The sequence below is a fragment of the Ambystoma mexicanum genome, chromosome 5p (genome assembly GCF_040938575.1).
Source record: "Ambystoma mexicanum isolate Mex_15411 chromosome 5p, UKY_AmexF1_1, whole genome shotgun sequence".
Lineage (NCBI taxonomy): Eukaryota > Metazoa > Chordata > Amphibia > Caudata > Ambystomatidae > Ambystoma > Ambystoma mexicanum.
In genome coordinates this window covers 594,147,002-594,156,544 of record NC_090930.1, presented here as the reverse complement: position 1 = coordinate 594,156,544, position 9,543 = coordinate 594,147,002, and the positions used below count along the sequence as shown (strand labels likewise).

Here is a 9,543-nt window from a genome sequence, read left to right as displayed (position 1 = left end):
CTTTGATGTGTCATGCTGCAGCATGTAGGACACATCTCATGGGTGCCAGGGTCATCGCGGAGAGGCCGTACAGAAGGGCATTGTCACCATTCAGGTGGGAAAGGGCCAAAGAGTTTACATTAAATCCAAAGTTGTTTCTTTGTAATGAAGGGCTTGGTTTTCCACAGGAGTGACTGCTGGTACCATGTTGCTTGAGTGTTCCTTGCTATGTGCTCATTATAGAACAGGTGTCTGTCAATGTTAAAGCTAAGGGATATGGCACCGGTGGTCAGCTGGGGTGTGAAACCTTGAAGGTTCATATCGGAAAACCAATTCTGGCTGTCAGGGTCTTCTGAGTTACTGGTCAGCAGTAGGAATTCGGTCTTGGATAATTTGAGTTTCAGGCTGATGGGTAGAGTTTGTGATCCAGAGTTATTTATTACGATGAATTAGTAGTAGTTCACAAAGAAGGATTTGTGCCAGCTAAGGATGAGCTCACTGATTCATGTGCTGTGATACGGAATGACTGTGAGTGTCTAATTGTCTACAGCAGGCTTGTCCAACCTTGTTGAATATAGGGCCGAAGCATTAACTTTTTGTCGCCCAGTGGGCCGGTGAGCCAACAGTGAACAACCTCACCCAAAGCAGTATATTAAAAAGCGTTATTGTGTGACCTCTGACACAATAGCATCACAGACACTGATAGCCATGCAGTCCCAAAGAGAGGTTTTGGTGTCAGGGGCAGTGATCAAAGGTTAGTTGCTTGTGATATTCTCCTATTAAGTTGCATTGACCCCATAACAGTTTTCCATTTTTTCTTACCAACAAACTGAATATCAGCATCGATATCGGGAAATCTCATTGGCCCACCAGCGAATGCCTGTGAGAGAATCAGCACGTGGGCATGCATTGGCAGTGAAGCATGTGGGCATGCATTTGCAGTGCAGCGCATGGGCATGCATTGGTAGAGCAGCACATGGTCACGCACTGGCATTGCACTCAGAATCTCTGCCATAAGACCAGGGGCTCCCTGTGCAACCAACCTAGCAGGCCTAGTGCACACTTTACCGTTTCTTTCTTTCACCAATAAATCAGGTGAAAGCGCGGACACTGTCCCCCACTACCAGAAATAATGCAGTCGAGTATCCCGCATTTGGGGACATAGCAGGGGTCAGCAAATCCGATGTGAAATGGGTGAGCCTCACCCTGGGATATATGCCTTTGTGATCACAGATTCTCCCCTGCCAGGTAAGTATGAGTTGCAGGCAAGAGGGCAGGGGATGGGTCCGTTCTGGAAGCCCCGCTAAGCGAGGGTGAGAAGGCAGGCCCTGACCCAGACCTCCCCTGGAAGCTCTGAGCGGGCACCTGATATCATGGGGCGCCCAAGTCTGGGGTTAGAGGCCTGCGCACTTGACCTCTCCAGTGAATGCTGTGGAACTGAGCTGCTCAGCGCTGTCCCCCTTGACTGCGTCAAAATAAATCCTGCTGCAAGACCAGGGGCTCTGTGTGCAACCACTCGCACACCTTACTTTTTCTTTCTTTCACCAATAAACCAGGGCTGTTCGCCCGATGAGCTGCTCTGAGCTTGACTGCAGCAAAATAAATTCTGCACAACCTTCAAGGGGAGTGGAAGGGGTTAAAAAATTTGCATTTCAGGCTCCATGCTTTTGGAAACCACGAATGCCCACTTTTAAGAGCACAACCTAGTTTTATCCTTCTTATAAAACATTTTTAAACACATCTTTTCCGCATCTATTTAAATTAATATGTGATTAAGCTTCTGATCACCTTCTATATCTCTACCTAGCGCTTTAAAATCTTAGGGTCTTCGGTGCTATAAATGACTATAAACAAAAAAAACTGTGGGAGGGCGGGGTGTGCAGCTGAGAGGGAGAGATGCAGAGCAATACATACATGAGAGAAGTGCCCCGAGTGGTGTACTGATGGGTGAGGTGCCAAGAGCAGGGCATAAAAGACAGAGCTGCCCAGAAACTGGTGCACACAGTGAATCAGGGAAGTGCCTCTTGCACCAAATCTCTGGGCTGACAAATAAGGGGCAGTGGTGTGTAGAACCTCGTGCAGCACAGAAGGCTGCAAACAGAGGTGCATTATCTGAGCAGTAGTGCACAGAGGAGAGTAATGAAAAGAACGGTGTGCAGGGAAACAGCTATAAAGAGGTGCATTGTCTGAGAAGAGGTGTGTGGTGTGCATGAGAGCGGGATGCACAAAGGGGTACACTGGCTGAGCGGCTAGTGGTGCACAGAGCAGAGTGGTGCACAGAAGGGTGTGCAAGGTAGAGATCTGCAAGCTTAGCTGCATTTGCTGAGAAGAGAGTGGTGCCCAGAAGTGTGCAGTGTGCAGGGAAGAGGAATGTAGAGAGGTGCACAGGCTGCAAAGAGAGTGGTACACAGGGGAGAGTGGTGCACAGAAATGAGTGTATGGTGAGAGCTGCAGAGGAAGGTTCACTGGCTGATCAGAGAGTGGTGCACAGAGGAGAGTGGTGCAAAAAAGCTGCACAGGGGAGAGAGCTGCAGCAAAATGTGCATTGTCTGAGTAGAGGGTGGTGCACAGAGGAAAATGGTGCAGAAAGGTGTGCAGGGGACAGCAGATGCAGATAGAGGTGCATTGGCTGAGCAGAGAGTTGTGCACAGAGGTGAGTGGTGCAAAAAAGGGTGTGCAGGGGAGAGAGCTGCAGAGAAAGGAGCATTGCCTGAGCAGAGGTTGGTGCACAGAGGAGAATGGTGCACAGAAAGGTGTACAGGGGAGAGAGCTGCAGAGAGAGGGGCATTGGCTGAGCAGAGAGTGATGCACGGAGGAGAGTGTTGAAAAAAGGAGTGTGCAGAGGAAGAGAGCTGCAGAGAGAGGTGCATTGCCTGAGCAGAGGCAGTATGAGTTGCAAGCAAGAGTGCAGGGGTTGGGCCCGTTCTGGAAGCCCCGCTAAGCGAGGGTGAGAAGGCAGGCCCTGGCCCAGTCCCAGCCCTCCCGGAAGCCATGACCCCCACGACCCAGTTAATTTATTTATTTATTCAATGTTTGACGGATATCTGACAAACATTTCATAAATAAATGAACCGGGTCGTGGCTGAGAACTGTAGCGCCACAGCCCGGTTAATTTATTTATTTATGCAATGTTTGTCGGATCCGGCAAACATTTCAGAAATAAATAAATTAACTGAGTTGGTGGCTAAGGACGGTAACTTCCTCGGGTGACCCCATGGATGGGGTCACCCGAGGAAGTTACAGTTTGTGCGCAGGCACATTTTTTTTTCTCTACCTTTGAGCTCACGGGCCGCATGAAACAGCTTGGAGGGCCTCATTGTGGCCTGCGGGCCGCATGTTGGACAACCCTGGTCTACAGGATCAAATGCTGCTGAGAGGCAGAGGAGACTTTACCACACGAAGAAGAGACACAAGGAGAAAAGAATGATCACCAAGGGCAACCCTTCAATTTGCAATATTAATATACTCAAAAAAGCCCATGTGTCCAACAAACGGTGTATGATTTGCACCGCCACCAAACTTGTTTTTCACACACATTTGTATTAAAACATTATGTTTAAACACTGCATCATGTTATCCACCAATTTTAATTCAACATATATTTTGGGTAAGACCAATTTTAGTTCAAATAACATATATTTTGAAAGGCAACTGAATAGCTGAGAGTTGATCCCATATACTCAAAATCACATAATTCCACACAAACAATTTAACAAGGAGATCTATCATCATCATCATCATCCTAACCTTTTTTTGGCTAAATGCTATAAAGGTTTACAAGCACAACTTCCAAAGATATACACTATAAAACATTGTAAACAAGTGTCCCATGAGTGAAGAATCAGATTAAAGGCAGCTATACATTTGGTCTAAATGTCTCTTAATATAGCGTAAATAGCTGGGTTCATGCCAACAGTCTATGTTGGGGCACAAGGATGACCAAGATGACCACCTTTTTTCAATGGCTCGTGAACCTTGATGGTCTGAGCAAAGAGGCCTAACTTTTGGCCCTATTCCCCAGTGGAGCAACATTTGCTCCTGTGAGCGGCGGACCGGTGAAGGATATTCTCACAGACAGATAGCTGAGTATAATTAGGGAATTTGGTGGGGGTCCACGTGACTTGTTAAGCTTTAATAATCCCTCAACTGAGACATGATCTCTAAAAGTCAATTATGATGGAGTCATATATATTAGCTCCCTGTCGGTGGATACTGGTGCAGCATTTGATTTGCTACCGATTGACAAATAGGCAGCCCCTTGCCACCCAGATCCAATAATGGCACTTGTTTAGAAGAGCATCTCTGGGCTCATGGTGGTTTGGGGCAAGTTTAGGGACCCTGTGAAGATAGAGTGACCCCCCACCCCCTGCCCGTGGTAACATCGGGCTGCTGCTATCTCCGGTTAATCTATCCAGAGCCAGACCCACCCGTATTGTTGCCCTTCCTGGAATATTGGTCACCCTGGGTGCCTTAACTGCATGAGGGCCCGGGTGGTGCAGTGATTAATGCTGGGAGTGGCGATGGCCAATCTTACTCTGGGCATAGTTGTTCAGGTCTAGATTTGGCAACTTACGAAATACCTCCTCACATACTGGACCTTCTAAAAAATACGTAATTGTTTTGGGCATATTGGTAAGCCACCTATTACTCTGAATATTGCAAATGTTGTCAGTGTTCATTTCAAACACAGGCGAGCCATAATTCCCTTGATTCTCATGGTGCCCTTTTTTAGCCCCCAGGCCAGTCAAGAGCCCCTCCTTGCACATGCCACTGGTCACCAATGCAGTCAAGTTTAGAACTAGTTCCTTCAGTTGGGAGATTTCAGTCAGGACAGTGCTGCACTGGCAAACACTGTGCACTGATACCCTCCTAGCTGACAGTGGAGAAACGTTGCTAAACATGTTGGGGGGGCATGACAACTGAAAGAAAGGGGCAGGTTGGAGGAATGGCGGACAGTGGCTCTAATGTAGAACACTAAACTACTATACCACAAGAGTCCATTGCCGACGCTCTTGTAACTTTCATAAGACTGGTGACGTATCTTTAAAATTCAATTCTAAAGACACTCCAGTCTTCTGAAACAGATAACACTGCAGTTGGTCTTTAGAATTCACTGCATTGACAACAGTAAAAAAGACTGCGCCCACACTACCTCCCACTCTACCTAAAGAGGGCCTGTAAGCAGCCTGAAGGGAACTGGTGTTTGATTATTTCCACCAGGGCACTGACTCAAACAAGCACTTAGACATAATACCAAATGGATGCCTGCAGGATTTTAAAACGGCACAGTAGGTTGCTTATTCAGATTTAATTAATTACTTTCAACAGTCTGACTCATTCAAATTTAGGCATGTTTTTCGGTGTTCAAATTGCCCCAAGCAGTGGCGTACTGAGCAGGAGGTCAGACCAGGACATTTGTCAGTGCGGTGCCACTCCCATTCGGCACCTCAAAGAGGGTGCCCAACGGAAAAGGTGTCCCATTGGTACGACAATGTGTGCCAAGCAATTCCTGCTCAGCAGGCTTATGTCCTACCAACAGGACACCTTAACCTTCCCGAACAGTACAGGTGTCCCACTGCCAGGACAATGTTCCAAGAGCTCCGGTAAGCAGAGGGTCCAGATGTTGCTCTATGCCAATAGAGCATTACACTGTGAGCCAATAGGCACTGATGGGAAGGAGGGGGGCGACTACTAGCAGGGACGTTTGCCCCTTTAGAAATGGGAATAGGAGGGAGTGATCAAAAGTGAGAAGGGTACATAATGTTGCACGTTTTATGAAATAATGACTATGGCTTTAAACCCCAAGGGGGATTTGTTAGGTTCACCTTAAAGGCATGGTCTAGTAAAGATTTGTACTGTCCCTACGGGTCGGCCATGTTTTTTTAAGCCTAAGTGGCTCGATTTTAGAAAACTTTCCTATGGACCTTACCCGAGTTTTCGTCCATTAAACGCACGCGAAAACAAGCACCAGGGAGCCGCCATTTTCTGATAATCCTATATTTTCCCCGATCGCCCTGGCTGACCTGCTTTTGCGGCACTAAATCAATTCCCCCGCCCGGGAGCCTGACATTATCAAAACATTCATATTCCCCGCCTCTCCCGTGACGTTACTGTGCTGCGTAGACAAACGCGCCCAGTCGTCTTCTGCGCGACTCCACACAGAACCCGGAAACCAACACAGATCAACTCACAACACAGCGCGCCACAATTCGGAATATGAAACTGTACTTTAAAATGAAACAGCAACAAGGTACATTTGGTAAAGTACATTTATTTGACATTAAATGTTTAGAGAATATTCAGCAATTGCCATATGAACTCCGGAATCCATTTATTTTCTTTTATCTGTATCTGCAATAACTGTTCCGTTTCATCTTGAGTCACGCGCTGTTCCTTTATGGTACACAGGTTGTTCATTTTCGTAAAAAGAATCACTTTGGAAGCACGGTGAACCGCAAGGCTGTTCCATCAACTAGGCACTAGTCCAGCCTAAAGGTTGTTATGTTGCTTCTAGCCACTACTACAGCGTAAGGGCATGTGGGCCCTTGGCGATCGTCCCATAATATGGTGATCGTGCTCCAGTTGTTGACACGAAGCTGCAGGTGTCTGCTGAAGAATCCATCCGCCGGTGTCTCAAACAGATGGCAGTGGCAGAATGGGATCAAATACCTGTTATGAAAACAAAAAAATGATAATTAGTCTCGCTAGCCGAACTTCATTAATATTACTCATTTTATTTATTACGGCCGATCAGAAACTATTTGCTTGCAAGGATAGTTCAATGGAGTATGTTCGTCTCTAAAATCAATGCGAAAAGTAACGAGATAAATCTAGGCCAACACACAATGATAAACGACAGTTAGTCTACATGCGTGAGGAATGATATGATATATGATATGGCATTTGTAACGCGCCTATACTCAAGTGTTTCTAGGCATGACGAGGCAGGTGGGGAAAAAGGGCAGACAGACAACGATCCTACTAGGCCAGGTGTCTTTCTGATCCCGCATGGGGAAGGGCTGTACATGGTTAGTTGAATACAAATTAAATAATAGGGCCAGCTGGTGGCAAGTGCAAGGTAAATGCCGGGAGAAGGGGCTGAAAGATACAGAGACAGTCCTGTAGTGCCGGTAGGCAGTGCAGGGAAAAGTGGCTGGGCCAAGGACCGAGATCGGTGAGACCAGTGGACCTGCATGCCCATGTGCCCACTACGAACAGTTTTACTTGCTTTTCCTAGCTCTTCATTCATTCATTTATTCATGCAACCATCAAATCTTCATTCCGGTATAAAAGCGTGTAAAGATTTACTTACATTATATTTGAAATTTCCATTGTGTCTCTTCGTAATTCAGTCTTTAAAACGGACCGTGCTCTTGACAACGATTTTTCGTATACTGACCTAAAATGAAACTCGGTCTAGTTTCTGAATTTTCTGCCTTATCGTCTCTTACGTTATTGCGCACTCCCTTCAAATGTAGTTCTTTCGGCATGGTCCCTGTCTCAAGGTCAAAAAACAATAGACCCTTATACTTCCATTGTGACTTGTGGGCCTCATCTGGGCGCTGTCCTTCGCATTCTTTATTTGCAACATCACGTAGTATAGGCATCTGTGAGAACTTGAAGTTTAGAATCCGTCTATGTAGTGCGCCTCAATGTGCAAATGCGAACTGGCTTCTCTCCCAAATGCCACGGCCCGCTTGGCTGGCGCGTTCCAAGTGCCCCAATTTTGTCCCCGTTGTCTGTGAGCTTTGCAGCCCAAATTGAGACATTTAATTTTTGGCGGAAGGTCAGGGAAAGTATAAAGTACCACAGGAGTTGAGTTAAAAGTGAGATTTATTGTTTGTTTGTTTGTTTTATTATTTGCAATACGCAAGCCTCCCCTCCGTTAACAGTGCGCAGCATTTACATTTACATGAGATGAGACAAGAGAAAAATATATACATACACATATGTGAGGTGAATAGAGAGAATTCAAAGATGACACCCAGCTTGTTCGCCACCCATGATGGTGATGGTAGGGGTTAGGTTTACAGGTACACTGCACAATAACATTTATTTACAAAAAGACAATCGTATTGCAATTATTTAAACTGGGATTTGTACTTCACAATCAGCTGTGCTTCGGGTGGGCATGGCACAGTCGCAATGTTCTGTGGCAATGGATCACTGCTCTGCACAGAAATGTCCAAAATTCCATATCTGTGCTTCTCTAACACAGCAACAATAAGGCCTTTCACAAAGTCGAACTGCATTTCATCATAGACTGGTTTGATCACCCATTGCTTACTTCGTTTTGAAAACACCTTAGTGTAGCGAGGCATCCTTACTTTACCCCTAGTCCTAGATTGTTCACGTCCGACATTGCTGTTATGGGCCAAGACCGCTAGTAGAGTGCGATGTTTCATGCCCCGAAAGCTAAAATGCAAGCGCTTTGGCCTGTACTTTAGGCACATATTGTGGAACACCTCCAAATATCCTGTGTGACAGAATTCTGTCAGTCCTCTCAAATCTCTTGATAGAGTTTTGTTGAAAACAATCTTCTTAATGGCTTTGTGTGTCGGTGAAGATGGAATCAACCACTTCTTCTTCCGTGCCTCCTCTGGGGACAAAGGGCCATGTTCACATTGGTGGAAATGTTCATTTGCTGTCCAGCGGTGAACGTTGGTACAGTGGTGCATCAGTGACCGCCATTTTTCAAGTAGTATTTCCACTGACCCCTCACAAGTTTTTGAGCTCCACCAAAGATGGTTGGTGATAGAATGTGACCACTGCAAAATACTTCAAAACCTTTTTTTTTTCCCTGCAGCCGAGATTTTCTTATTGATTGATTTAGCAAGATGCCATACGTCAAATTGATGTTTAATATGTGGGAACTGCTCTCTCATTGTCTTGGCAATTGAAACGTGTCTATCCGTGGCTATGAGGTCGATGTGCATTCCCCTCGATTGTAGATATTCCACTGATTTTATAAAACCTAGTTTCTCCATGGCCACTGAGGATGTACATTGTGTTACCTGCACGACCACCGAACTCACAATTTTCTTACTATCCATGTCCTGAAAGTGGTAGGTGCAGTACTTGGCAGAAAATCCAGGGCTGTCGCACTGTCCATCGCCGGCTAGCCTGAATCGTTTGCCTTCGAACGTACTTGCTAGAGACAATTGTTCAATTTTCCAAGCATCACTAATGGCCGGAAACAGATAATCACGTTGGTATATGTAGTACAGCGCTTTAGAAATGAAATGGAGTCCCACAAACTGAAAGAAAGCCTCTCACTTTCTAAAACTGGAGCCACTAAAAAGTGATGCAGCTGCACACAGTAGATTGCCTGCTGGCAGTTTCCCCAGCATCGGTTGTGCAGACCATGAGAACCTATGATTTAATCTACAGGCGGCATTTATTTTGACGTTACTGCCTTTTATTTGACGAGTTACATTAATCAATGGCTTCCCACATACTTTCCCTCTAATGGAATGCACACATTTCAGCATACTTATAATTTCCATCAAACAACTGTTGAATACATTGTATTTGCTCTCTTTCATTAGACTGTCACCCTGCTTC

At 45.8% G+C, this 9,543-nt stretch overlaps 1 non-coding gene across 1 annotated transcript; it reads right to left on the bottom strand.

Annotated features, from left to right (window-relative positions):
• Positions 1 to 1,071: 1,071 nt before the first annotated feature.
• Positions 1,072 to 1,235, bottom strand: LOC138481808 (U1 spliceosomal RNA). Its single transcript, XR_011274420.1, has one exon. It is a non-coding gene; the product is annotated as a U1 spliceosomal RNA (small nuclear RNA).
• Positions 1,236 to 9,543: the final 8,308 nt, after the last annotated feature.